General features: G+C 40.6%; 1 protein-coding gene and 1 pseudogene across 1 annotated transcript in view; both read right to left on the reverse strand.

The window, feature by feature from the left end:
* Window positions 1–14757, reverse strand: part of FAT3 (FAT atypical cadherin 3) — a 607947-nt gene that overhangs the window by 155118 nt on the left and 438072 nt on the right. The window lies entirely within an intron of this gene.
* On the reverse strand, window positions 362–6417 carry LOC107532334 (translation initiation factor eIF2 assembly protein-like; annotated as a pseudogene).

Consider the following 14757-nt stretch of genomic DNA (forward strand, 5'->3'; position numbering starts at 1 on the left):
CCACAGACAAGACACAACTTTTAAAACAATTCCTTGGGCAGTTGATGTTTACACCTTTAATGTTGCAATTACTATTTGTTTCCACTGAAGGTTTATTAGGATGAATGATGACTTTGAAAGTATGTGTAAATTAAACCATTATTTCATTCCTTCACCAGGAAGGACACAGCTTTGAAAAAATCAGCTTTACTGAGATATAATTTATATGCCATAAAATTCACTTGTTTAAAGTGTGCAATTAAATATTTTTATGTTTAAGGTCTATTTATTATGTTATTTTTACAAGTAGCAAAGCCCCTCAGTTTTTTCCCCAGGTTAATACACATGAATATAAAAAGCTATTGATTTCCGCACTGCCTACTCCACCCTCATCTGACTGGGTTAATAGGAAGTCATGAACCATGAACAGCCTCCTGAAGTAGCAGTGGTTTCCTCCTTAACTTGGTCTTGAACTTTAGCATTGTAGTCAGTCATCCTCTTGCTGATTTCTCTTCAGTTTAAGAAAATCGATGAGTTTGTGAGCATCTTCCTCTGTGGAAAGGCCTACAGAGTCCTTGGTCAGTCGATAACTCAGATGGAGACGGGGCTGGACTGTAACTTCACTGCCTGTGTAGCGGAAAGCTGTAGAATCCTGTTCCAGAGCATCTCCTTTGCTAAAATTACCTTTTAGTTTTCTTTCTTTTTTTTTTTAAACAAAGTCCTTCTAGGGAGAAGAGTCTGTTTTTTATGTTTTCATTGATTTCAGAGGAAGGAAGGGAGAAGGAGAAGGAGACAGAAACATCAGTGATGAGAGTCATTGATCTGCTGCCTCTTGGAGACCCTCTACTGGGGATCCAGCCCCAAACCTGGGCATCTGCCCTGACCGGGAATTGAACCATGACCTCCTGGTTCATATGTCCAAGCTCAACCACTGAGCCATGCCGGCCAGGCATCACCTTTCAATTTCCTTTCAGATTATCAGTTCTTCCCAGCAGTGAACCTGTTACTTCACCAAAAGGATTAAAATCGATCAGCCACACCTTCCCCCTACTATTTTTAGATGCATATCCAATACAAAGTCTTCACCCAAGAATTTATACTGTATATGTTTTTTGAAGAAGCCTTGTATCCGTCTGCAAATCTCTTCCCTTTGTTTAGAAATAGGACCACAGTATTGTGTGCAGTGCCTTTGGGAAATACCAATAAGCTTGTTTTCCTTGACGAAACATCGGCGCTCAGCCCCAGTAATTAATTCACACCATTTTCAAAGAACAAGCTCATATTCCCTACAAGCATCTGGGGAATCGCCCGTGTAATGGATAAACGGCTGAATGAAGTCAAAAGTGATGAAATCAGAACTCCTGAACAGCAGAAAGATGTCGCTGAGGGTCTTGCATTTCAGAGAACTGTGCATTGCTATCCAGGGCTCGCCCTTTGGGGCACTCCAGCTAAGCTTAGGAAACAGGGAGCTGATAGCTTCTTGGACTCCGCCGAGCTCAGCGCGCCCTCCCCGCGCCGCACCGTGGCCGGCGCCGTCCCACCCTGCTTTCTTCTGCCTCATCAAAACAGTCGGCTGAAAACGTGCGGGAGGATCTTCTCTTCCTGGAACCACCAGTTTCATCATGAAGAAAATAACCCTTCCCCTTCTGAGGAAGTGGAAGAACGACCCTCCTGACCGGAGGGCTCTGGCACAGTGTGCACCCCGCAGGGAACGGACAGTCCACCCGCGCTCCCGCGGCATCCTCCTCCAGCACCCGCCCGGAACTCACTTCTCCGGTGCTGGGCGTGCCCGCCGGGTGGTTTTGGCTGAAACACTGTGTGGGTCCACAGGGCAGAAGGAAGGGACAGAAAAGGGAGCAGAGGAGAATCCTGGGGCGTATTTCTAGTGTGCGTGCACGCACGCACGCACGCACGCACGCACGCACGCAGAGTGTAGGTCCCGGAAGAGGAATTCTGGAAGTGTTGGGAATGGGACTTGAAGAAGCTCCCGGCTCCGCCTTGTCTGCTAGACGCCCGCACTGCCCGCGAAGGTAATCCGCAAAGGGTAGGTCAGCGGGCGGGGGGCTGCGGGTGCCATGGGGGACACGTGCACATCCTCCCATAGCTGCGAGGGGCTGTGTCTCTCCAGGAGCCCTGGCTTCTCTGGAGACTGCTGCCTCAGACTCGTGCTTGCTTCTTTCATCCCCCCTCGCAGAGGAGCCTTAAATGTTTTTTGTTTATTTTTTAGTATTTTGTAGAGTTGTGCAATCACCAAAATCTAATTTTTGAACATTTTCGTCACCCCAAAAGGGACACAGCTTTTTACTTCATATTTTTCTTTGAATGATACCTGGTAAGACCTTTGACTACCCCATTTCATTTGTAATAACCTGTTTCCTGCAGCTGCTCAGCCAGCCCGTAGTGCAATATAAGCAGTGAGCCCTGTTACTAAAAACTTGCTACGGCATTTAGAATCCTGGACCATCACTCGGAAACCCTAACAGGATAACAAGTGCTGAGCTCAAATATTATTTGCACTGAAGGAGCTGTTCAGCAGATTTTGAGTTTGAAGTCCTAGTGTAGTAATTCATTTTTTTAAATGCAAAAAAAAAAAAAAAGCAGATTTAGATGGTTATTCATATATTTTAAATTACTATTAACAAGATGGAAAAGAGTTAAGTTCCAGAAGCTGGAGCATGGAATCAATCTAAAAATGGAGATAAAGGAAACGGGGTAAGGGAATAGAGTTGAGGATATGTTACAGACTTCTAAAAGTATTAGGACACACTTTACCACTCTCTCACCCAGTGTGTAATACTGTCACAGTTTAGTACCTGATGACATTTTATTAGTGAAGTCATATCTCCAATTGTATGGCAAAACGTAGCAGGAGAATAGATTCATTTTATAGAAACTAACTATATAGCTCACCTTATGTATACCCACCTATTCCTCAAAGAAAATACTAATTTGATTACATTTTTAAAGCTTTTTTTTTTTTTTTTTTTTAATATCTTTATTGATTTCAGAGAGCGGAGGAAGAGAGAGAGAGAGATAGAAACATCAATGATGAGAGAGTCATTGATCGAGCCCGCAACCCCAGCATGTGCCCTGACCGGGAATCGAACCCCGATTGCCTGGATCCTAGGTCAACGCTCAACCGCTGAGCCACGCCTGGCCGGGCTAAAGCATTTTAAATTATAGGTGAAAACAACTGTGTTAGCAGTGGCTTTTTGTTTCATTTTCAGTGTATCAGGCTCAAAATAAAAATAAGATAATCAGCCCCATAGTTTCAAAAATATGAAAGTGCTCCTGGATATCAATCAGTAAACATTCCACAACAATTGTTAGGCCCTAAGATGTAGGCACTATATTAAGCAGTGAGAGGATACAGATGAAAATCCACCTCTTATTCTGCTTAAAAGATATCCTCTGGGATATCTCTAGCAAGTGGATATGTTTCATAGTCTAGGTCCTTATATTATGCAAGTTCTGGTCATAAATAACACTAATTAAACCCTTAAGGTATTAAAAAAAACCTCAAGGAAGAGTAATGCAACAAACATTTATTGACCACCTAAAATGTGCTAAGGGAGACTTAATGTTGAATAACACTCTACCTCTGATGGAGTAGCCTCATAGCATCACTCTCAGCTCTTCCCCAAGCACTACGTTTCCCTTAAATAGAGGAAAGATAATGGAAAGTTTAGTCTCACCCGGACTTATTCCCCCTAGCCCCAGCTCTAAACTCTGGGATCCTGCTGTATGTCTCTTTCCTAGGAAACAGTGGATAACCTAAAGGACACTGTTCTGAGCAGCACTTTTACCGAATATTCAGAGACAGGTGGACATGGCTGTGTAGTATAATGTCAATAAAAATCAAGAGCATAATGCTGTAAAAATATTTTCATGAGAAGCCAGAGTAACTTGACCCAGTGTTCTGGCAATCTGACTTGATACAAAGATATAGCTCAAAGCATAGAGAAAAACCAAAGTCTAACATTTCCCAGCCATTCCTTTGGGGGTATCAACTTATAGGAGATGCAGAGCAAGTCACTCAAACTTAAAATCATTACAACTACCTGTGGTGCCCCTGTTCTCTGATGGGTCACTAGGCATCAAGATTGAGTACAGAGAAACTAATTACACTTGTAGAAGTTCATTCATATACAAATATTTACTGAGCACCTACTATGTGTCAAGTGCTAATCTAGAGGCTTGGAGATTCAGTGTAAAACAATATAGATTTGGTCCCAATGGTTACTCAGTTTAGAATCCGTAGATGGTAGAGAAATAAATAATAGGTAAAATTTTAAAAAAAGATAATTTCAGTGCTAGGTGCTATAAAGACACTTGTAATAAAGAGTAATAAAGACTCTGACTCCATTTCTCTGAGTGCTGACAGCTTTCAGGCCCCACCACACTCTCTTATCTCTTTGCCCCACATCTGGTCAAGCAGATGAGAAAGCTCAGGTACTCCCACCTTTCATGCTGCTAAGAAGTGCAAACCACATCAGCACCAGCTCGACAGCAGAACACTCACTTCAGCCCCCGCTCAAGCGCATATAACCCCAAGCTAGTCTCCTTTCCCTACTTTCTAAACCCATTTTTGGACTAGCTTGAGAGTTTAGTCGGCTCTCCCCAGAAAGTGCATAATTCAAGTAATAAACCCTTCAGAAGCTCTTGGTGAATGTGTGGCATCATGTTTAGACATCCAAACTAAAATTTGGTTGGAGAGTCCACCTTGCCTCAGAGGACTGACCACATCATGAAAACAGGGCAAAGTCTCAGGATAACAAGCACAGTAAGAACGGAAGCAAGATCTCTGGGAGCCTAGGCTCAGAAATTGCACATGTTCCTTCCACTGGATATTACTGGTCACAGCAAGTCACAAAGCCAAGGCTCTACCTGTTGATAGGAGAAACTGCAAGAATGGGAGGCCATTTTTACAACCCATCTTGGTTATCTAGCTGAATCTAGTTCCACATCATCCAGTTCACCCGTTTCATTATAATGTCCCTGTCATACTGAGCACAGAACCTGCATATACTAGGCACTGAAGGGATGGTTGTAGAAATGAACTAAAATCAATTTTAAGTTAAGAACAATGTAATAGCTAAAGCATAGGAGTAAAAAGAAAGTCTGCCATAAAATATTTTGGAAAGATCTTCCATATATGTTCATACATCATCTTATATCATTCACATTTTTCAGTCATTTTGAACATAGCAGGTCTGTTGTCATGTGGCTGACAAAGCCATTCCAGATAATTTTACTAATAACATAACCATCTGATCTGTAGGAGGGTGAGTCATCTGAGCCTCTGACAGATGTGTGAGATGGGATAAAAGGGCTCACCTTTGGAAGTACAAGTGCAATGCACACACTTGCATGTTAGCATGGATAAATGTTAGCTGAAGTGCTGAATAGGTTCCTCCAATGGAAGGCAAACAGATGTATTTGTGGATATTGTTGCTTTTGCTAGTCCTCAAAATGCCCTTTGGCTTTTGCATCCATTGAGCAAAATATTCACTGACTGTGCTAGGACTGTGCTAGGTATTAGAGACAATGAAACATGCAGAGTTTTTGCCTCGAAGAAGGAAATTAATAATAGTTGATATGTTGCTATTAGCAGGGCATTCTGCTAGTCTCTCTACATATGCTCTCTACACAGAACTTAAAACCACCCGATGAGGTGCTAGTGTCATCCCCATTTAATAGCTGAGGAAGCTGAAAACTACCATAGGTTACACATTTGCTTTAGATCATTCAGCAAATAAATGGCAGAATCTTGATTCAAACCTTGGTCAGCTTGAACCAACACCCAGGCTCTTTCCAGAGTATAACATGGGTTTCTTCCAGTAATGCAAATGTTCCATTGGTTTCTACTCTCTTATAGACATTAGACCACTATTACACAAGGGAAACCTTCCTCCTTTCCCCTCAAAGGATCTCTCTAGAGTCCATCTCTACAAGGTTGTGATACAGTTGGGATGACGGATTCATCAGACAAAGAGGCCGTGGTGAGTGAGTTGCCTACTCCTCATGGTCACATCCCAAGTACACAGTCAGTGAAGAAGAAAATTAAAATACATGGATGGGCTCTAAGTCAAACTCACCTGTATGAGAAACACTGCGGTTGCCAGAGTGGTTGCAACATGCAGTGTCAAGAACTTGATGGAAATGAGTAAAAATGATTTACATGTAAATTTACAACAAAAAAGGACATTTTTATCATCTCTATTTTCCCCCCCAGAAAAATGCTATAAACTTTTTTTTCTTTCCACAAGACATGAATAGACCAATCCTGAGATCATGTTCTGATGGTGAATGAGAAGGGGCGAAACAGCAGCTGGCGTGATGACTGCATCACTTCATGTAAAGGGAAGAATTACAGATGACGCCGAGCACACTTACTCGGTCTTCATAGGTCTGCTGCTGAATATCAGCTTCTGACATCTGTGGGAAACAACTACCCTTGTTCCTCCCTTGAGACTCTCATTCAGTCCCCAGGTTTTGCCCATTTTCCCATGTCTCTTTCATCTTACTGGTCCCTACCTGTGTGTGATTGGGTGGCAATCCCCTCATACCTGGATCTGCCTCCTGTTAACTGGTTGGCTTGCTCTCAGTCCCTTTCTTACTCCAAAGTCCCCCTTCACTAAATAAATGATCTTTATAGACAACGTCCATCATGCCACCATTCTGCTCAAAACCCTTTCACTGCTCTGTATTTCCTCACTTTTCTAGTCAAAACTATCTTATTCTCCTCCCCCCAACCCAGTTTTCTCCAAATCCTATTTCCCTTGGCAATTAGGCTACTCTCATCACTGTGTCCCATGGGTGCAACATCCATCCCTGCATACTTGGATCATGCATGTTCTCTTCTTTTACAGGGCTCCTCTTTTTATCCAAGGCCCAGATCAAGTCATCTTCCATGGAGTCCCCCTTGGTAAGTCCCGCTCTTAACTTTTATAGGACATACAAGTTGTTTCTCACAATTGGATACATAATTTTATTATATACTGTCCTACAGTTCATTATTGCATCACTTGTGTTATTCTGGTGTCCCCAAGTGTTTTATGGTAATCTTGAGTACAATCACCATGTTTTATGTGTTGGAAGTACTCGCGTGTGTGTGTGTGTGTGTGTGTGTGTGTACACACATATATGCATCTATAGTTATTTATTGTATTAATCATGAGCTGTTAAACAGATATCACACCAAATATTTGCATATTCTCACAAATACGAATTTACATAGATTTAATATAAAATTAAATATTCCCAGAGCATTTTATTACATTTATTGATAAATTAGATTTTTAAAAAGAAGTCTCATTGCCCTATGAGTCCAAAATGAGATACAAGAAAAAGTTAAGGATTTTGTCAGGCAACCCCAACAATTTTCTCCTTTTAAAAAAGCAATAAAATAACCAAGACCATGGTTTCTAGGACAGTTGGAAATTTCCCTTCATGAATGCCCCCTCCCTCCCTCCCTCCCTTCAACTAAATAGTCCCAGAATGACTATTAGTTGCCAGGTACTGTGTCTGGTATCAAGGACATTATTAGTATAAAAACTCTGTGGAAAAAAAAGCTCTCTGTGTATAGTTTCTATTAAGCCAAAAGGAGAATTAAATTTTGTAAGAGAAATATATATGCAGACTGACAGATATTTCAAAGTATAGTGATATCCAAATTAGGCTGAACAACAATTTGATTTTCCAGATTTAAAAAAAAAAAAAATCTTAACACACACAAAAAATCTTGTTCCAGCCCTGTCTGATTCCTGTTTCAACTTCTGCCATGGACAGAGTGTGACTGAGGCTGGCAGAGATATTTAACTGTCATAGACCTACTCAGATTTTTCTCTCTCCCTCTTCTTTTTGTGTGCTAGGGGATTAGGATGTGGATGGCTTAGAGGACAGAGATCGGAAAAGCCAGTACACTGAGCCCCCAAACTTTAGCGTGGGAAGTAAAGTGTCTCCACTTCTTAATGAATTCTTGGACAACCCCATGGCTTTGCTCCAAAAATGTCCTGTTGGAGTAGAGGATTATCTTACATGGGTCATTACACTTCCAAGCTCTAAGCCTCAGAATGAGCATTAAATTAAAATTCCCTGCACCTTGTAGGCAGAACATTGTGACACTCAAAAGATGTGGATGTGCTAAATGAATTCTGAGCAATAATATTATCACCACTGCATATTTATTGAGTTCAACAGGGTGCTAAGAACTGTACAGATAATACAAGCAGCATCTATTGAAAAAAGCAACAGTGATGGTCTTATAAGAACTCTCCCATTTATTTGCTTTAGGAATAGACTCTAACTAGACTTGTTAGAAATAGTCTCTTTTCAAAAGTATCCTCAAGGCTGTCTATGCTTTTGTTTGACTTAAAAGTGGCCGATTTTCTACAGTTACCATTTATGAATGTGGCCAAGTCTCCCAATTTCAAAATTACCATAAGAATGCTGTAGGCATCAAACTGAAGAACTTCATCCCCTTGCAACTGGAAATTATGAATGGAGTTTTCTGGGAAATCTTAAATAAACCAATTGTAAAATATGATATACATACCATTCTGTTTTTTATTCAACTGGGGCACTATGTGTTTTCAAAATTGGTAATATTGCTTTTTTAAACTTCCCTTCAATTTTCTGGAAAATATGCATACATTTGAATGCCTAATGAACTTATAGTTTAGTCTAAAATTAAAAAGTGCAAATATTCAAAGTTAAAACGTGAATCAAATTTCCTATTTTTAACAAATCTAAACACAAATAGAGGAAAAGTTAAAGTACAATACATTCAATATGTATGTATAAGAACCAATATGCATGTGGATGAGCACGAAGAATAACTTTGTGTATACAAAAACTAATTGAATTTCAGAATCCCAGCTTTCTTTATTTAAATGCCAGCCCATCAGGGTTATAAGAAAAAAAATTAAGCACTTTAGAGAAAATGGGTTATAAACTGTCATTGTTGAGTTTAGTGTTCTGACAACTTTGAAAGTAACTATAATGTAATTTCCCAAGTTGGTAGCTAAAATAATGGAACATCTGGATGCCATTGAAATGTATGACAATCAAGAAGAGAACAGAAAAGCAGTGGGAACAATGCTTTCCCTTTGCTTATAATTCTTTGTGGTTTTGAACTCTTACTCCAAACCTCGGCTGTGGCAGTCAAGGGCAACTCCCTTCTCAAAGATTCGCCTATCACTCCTGATCACATGAGTCCATCTCTGGACCTGCTTATTGCTTCCAGCAGCTGCGTTTTCCACTGGTTTGTCTTCTTAATCTGCTGTCAGACCTTATGCCTGAACATCTGTGTGAAGTGGTAAGCAGTGTGCAGTGTCATGGGCAAACTGCTGATGTCAACCTCATATGCTGGGTCTGGCCTTTGGAAATAGAGGCATCTCCAGAAAATATCATTTATTAGGCAACCACAGAGTCCAATGCATTCTATTCTTCTTGGAACAAGGGACCGTATGGTGGGTGACATAATAAACTTGAACTGTAGAGACAAGTGATCCAGATAGATTTGTTGTACCAACAGGCAGCCACATAGATGGTGCTGCCTTTTATGGTTTCTGGAGTGGCTTTGCCATTTGTCAGATGTCTAAAGTTATATATTATGTTGTTAGAAATATCTGGGCACAGGCCTCCATAGCTAAAGCTCCTCCCAGATAAGAACTAATTGTAACTGAGCTGAAAGACATTTTCTTCTTCCTGTGTCTAACTACAACAGGGCAGAGGGGGAAACATTTTTTTTTCCAATCCAGTTCAGCCAATACTTACTTTGAGTCTAAAAAGTATAACCTCAGTGCCAGGAGAAACACAAAAATAGTCATTAAAGACCTTGTAATCTACGATTTCAAAATAGACACAGATTCATGAATTATATATTTCTTTACATTTTTACCCTCAAAAAGGATATTCCACAGAAGCATGTTATTTTTCTTGCCCTTCCTTATTAAAAACCGAGTTTCAAGGTTGTCTGAAAGTGGAGTCTCTCTAAGTGCAGGGATGACTTGTTCTTGGCATGCATGCCAGAGTCTCTCCAGAGTCTCTTTGATTTAACAGCTCGAGTTGGACCTGATGTGGCACATGCAGGGGCTGCCCTTCTTTCCACTCATTCCACTTGCATCATCTGATGGGATTTTGCTTTTAAACATGGGCAGGCATATGTGTCCTCTCAAAGACATGTCAAGCCTTAGCTACAGTTTGGTTTGGATCTCGTCCCTCTTTTTATACCACAATTTGTCACCAGTACAGAATGCAGACAGTGATGCCAAATGTGAATGCTGCTTGCATGCCCACATTTGGCAAATATTTACCCAGATCTTTAATTTGGGATTTGATAGCCTATCATCTAGTAGATGATTTCTAAGGTACTGTTTAGTGCTGAAATTTTACGATTCTGTGGGATTTATTTGCACTTTTGTGAAAAGATGCTTACATGAATCACTTTGTCTTCAATGAGAAAATCTTATAAGGTAGAATATTAATAGCCACCAGAATACTGTCATATTTTACAGTGGAAGAGAGAGGAGTAGTTCATGTCTGTGCTTAAAACACTCAGTTGTCTAAGTTTCCATAGTTAGGTTACGTGTTCAGGTTTCTGATGTAACTTTCCAAATGGCATGAGCTAATATGCAGTAGTCTTTTATCCCAAGTGTTTCAGAGGTATTTATGTAAAATTTTTCTTACACTGAATATTTTTTCTTTCAGTAAGTGAATGCTATGAGGGGGTATCACAACTCCAGACAAGGGAAGGAATTTTTGCTCATGGTTGTGAGCAGTCTGGTCAAGAGCCTGATACAATCTGCTAAGTGACATCATATCATGTCCAGGGTCTTTCAGCTGATTCACAGGCAGAAGAGAGGGTAAGTCAATACCTGGCTGAAAGTGGGCACCAAACAGACACTACAGAGTATGAATGGGGGAGTGGGCTGTACCCATGCAATCTTCCAGAATCAGTGACAGATGTGCATCGCTTAAGGTCACTAAAGGCCCTACCGGCCTGGACGGGCATGGCTCAGCGGTTGAGTGCTGACCTGGGATCCAGGCAATCAGGGTTCGATTCCCGGTCAGGGCACATGCCCGGGTTGTGGGCTCGATCCTCAGTCAGAGGCGTGCAGCTGGCAGCCAATCAATGACTCTCTCATCATGGATGTTTCTATCTCACTCTCTCCCTCTCTTTTCCTCTCTCTGAAATCAATAAAGATATAGTAAAAACTAACAAACAAAAAAACAGAAACCCTACCACATGCAATCTCATGGGGCTGAAAAAAATAACAAACTGATTGTTAATATTTAAAAAAATGCCACAAAATAAATTGATAAATGCAAAAGAGGGGATTGCAAAACAACATGCATAGTATTATTTCAATCTTTTTGACAAATTCCATGCAGGATCATATGTAATATGTGAGCTTATATATACAAATGCAAAAAGAAGTTCTGAAAGTTTATATTCCAAAATGTAAAAAGTGGTCATTATTGCATGGGAAATTATGAGTATTACATTTTTCAGAAACAAAAAATTTTTTTGCTTATCTCTCCTCTCCCTCCCTTTTTAATAATCAACATGTATTCTATAGTATATTTTTCTGGTACATAGGTACATGTTTCTAATTACTCTACAATTAAAAATAGTTTAAAATCCTCCTATAAGCACTATGTAATTTCTAAGAAAAGTTTCGAAATAGTCTCTGATTTACTCTCTCACCGAGGTGTATACACACACTTTAAACGCTAGAAACTGAGTTCACTCTTCCTCACATATTGATGTCCTTGTGATATGACAGGAACTTTTAAATGAGTTGCTCCTGGAGGCATCATTTTTGAAGATGGGTAAATGGTTTTGTGCATGTTATCAAATCACACATCATAGGTCTGTCACGGCCCTGCACAGAGAGATTTGTCATTCCTCACTGCCAGGCGGGGCAAGCATGTTCTGGCTACCGCTGATAGAGACAGAACAACATATACTGTCATAAAATGCTAAATAAAACCCCATCATATTCTCTAGCTGAAACCAAACAAGTTGGCTCTAATTCCTGCATTCCACAAGGATCTGTCTAAGGCAGCTTTGTCTCTCTGCTGGCAGGGCTATGATGCTGCTTTAAATTGAACTGCAGACATCCTCACTTCTCCTTTACCTAATGAGCAGAGTTCCAAGGCCTTTGATGGTAATGATGGAACATGTGACAATAAGGCTTTGCCAAACTTATTCTCAAGTGACAGAGGCTGTCCCCATACAATGAGGAGAAAAATTAAACAATTTTGTAACCTATGGGATACCAAAAGTTGTTTTCACAAAATTCGATTTAAAAATAAGAGGAATGGATACATGGACAGACTGACAGATCTCAGAGGGGAGGGGGATGGGGGAGCCTGGATAAAAGAAGATGAAGAGAGTAGCCAAAGAACATATATGCACAGCCCATGGACACAGACAACAGTGTGGGGCAGGCCCGAGGAGGGGGGCTGGAGGCTGGGTGGAGGTGGGCAAAGGGGGAGGAAATGAGGGACATTTGTAATAGTGTCAACAATATATATATTTTTTAAAAGACAAGAACAAATTAAGTCTCTCTCTATATGGAGAAAGTTAGAGGACATTCTGCTTTTTCAGAATACACAGCTTCATTGGTCAGAAGCCCCCTGCTCCGTAGGTACCAGTTGCCTAAATTAAAGTGTCTGCATGAAGCTTCTTAGGAGGGCTATTAATGAGTGCTCACACATTTTTAAAAATACTGAGCTTTTTCTATTTTATTTGAAAGTAGTATACTAAGAGTAGATTTTTATCTCAATTACATAATAGTAAAATATACATTAGCACAGAGCTTAGCCCCATATCCCATTTTAAGATTTATCAGCATATTTGAAAGTGCATTGTGGCATGCCAGGAATTCTAACAGGGTACCTCATTAAAAATCGACGATTTTCCTTCTGAATTATATATTTATGGTCTCCTGAGGCTGATAGGTTTTGGGTAAATAAATGTGATTTAGGAACTGCTTTAGGCTCCAGATACATGCTGGGCTTGGCCAGCGGCTTTTGTACTGACTGGGACGCAGTGGGGTGCATCCTTTCCCCTTCCTGCCTGTCAGCTGGTACTGTGGGGGACCTGCACACCTCTTGCCTTAGCCCCTATCTTCTGTGGATTTCTGGGCAGTACCGAGCATTGTCACCTGGACAGCATGGATTATCTGGCTTGTGGGCTACCTGGAAGCCTAAACTTAAAGTTCAGCCAACATTCATTGAGTGGCTATGATGTCCCAGGTATTGTTCTAGGTGCTGGGAGTACTCCTGGGTTCTGTCCTCAGAATCCTACTGTTGACCTTCACCAAAGGTAGGGCCAGGAAGGGAGAGGACCAGAATCTCCTGGGAGCTCACCCTGCAGCTTGTCAACAGAGCTGAGAACGGCCTGAAGGAGAAGTAGAGCTTGAAACTAGTAAAGGCAATGGATTTTGAATTACGGTGTCTGTCACTGGATATTAATCATGCTGTGGGTTACCTCCACTGAGAACCTCCTGACTACTCATGACCAGTTTATTACCTCTACACAACTGAGGTATTGACATCTGAATGAGACAGAAAAATAATTCCCATAAAACAAAATTCCCATTATGTGTTTAAATATTAAACACACTGCATTTACAACACAACTGAGGGCCTTAAAGTGGTTATAATTCTGGGCAAAGCGTGGTAGTTAGTGGTGAGACTGGGTAGCCCTGAGGATGGCTAACCTGGAAAAACTAGGTGTCTGACCCATGCTGGTCTCAAGAATACTTTATTGAGACCATAGGTTCTTGGGAATGTTACAGCTCTGCCACTGAATTTGGATGCTTTAGTCTTCATCTCAGATCCTGACTTAGAAAGCTAGGGGACTGCAGACTCTGCAGTAGAACCCCAGTGACCCTCTTCCTAGCTGGGCCAGACCCCTGGTGGACACCTCACTCACACTATCTTAGGAGAATGAGCTGTTCCAACTATATGGTCATGATCCATTTAAATGAATGTTGACAAGTGGAAGACGATAAATCTCTGAAACATTGGGCCCTTCTTCAGAAAAGGAAGGAAAGAATTAATATTGTGTGCATACCATGTGCCAGGAACTACTCTAGGTGCATTCACAGATGCTATCTCATCAAAGCACCGTAGTATATTCAACAACTATGATCCAAACTATAAATACAGTGCATAGTGAAGTGCACTAAGGGTTCCGAATTCTGCCACAGGAAGACTGCTTCCGGAATTACAAGGACACATTTTAAGCTTCCAATCATAATGGCTAACATATATTAAGCACTTAATATGTGCAAAGCACATGCAACATGCCAATCCTCACAAAACCCTATGAAGAAGCAATTATTATTACTAATCTAATTTACAGAAGAGGAAAATGAGGCTAGATGAAGAAAGCTTACACAGCCAGTGATTTGTAAGGTCTGCCTGTCCGTCTCCAAATCCTATGTTTTAACCATCTCTGTCTGCATTTGTGGTATGAGATTAGATTGATATAAATTTTAGATTGATATAAACTTTAAAAGGACTACTATAATTAGGACATTATTTTATGAGATGTTTTATTTCTTGCTAAGTCAGATCAAATAATTGTGTAAGATACATACAGTGCTACATTAAAAGATAAAATAACCAAATTTATTACAGGTTTTCTCAGTTTTAAAGGAACTGAAAGTATTTGCCCTAATATAACAGCCTATTTTCCTTGGATCTGAAATTGGGACTTCCCTTACTTCTCTTCCTTACAGTGATCTGCATCTCCCT

This window comes from Miniopterus natalensis, chromosome 11 (genome assembly GCF_054644295.1).
Source record: "Miniopterus natalensis isolate mMinNat1 chromosome 11, mMinNat1.hap1, whole genome shotgun sequence".
NCBI classification, from domain to species: domain Eukaryota; kingdom Metazoa; phylum Chordata; class Mammalia; order Chiroptera; family Miniopteridae; genus Miniopterus; species Miniopterus natalensis.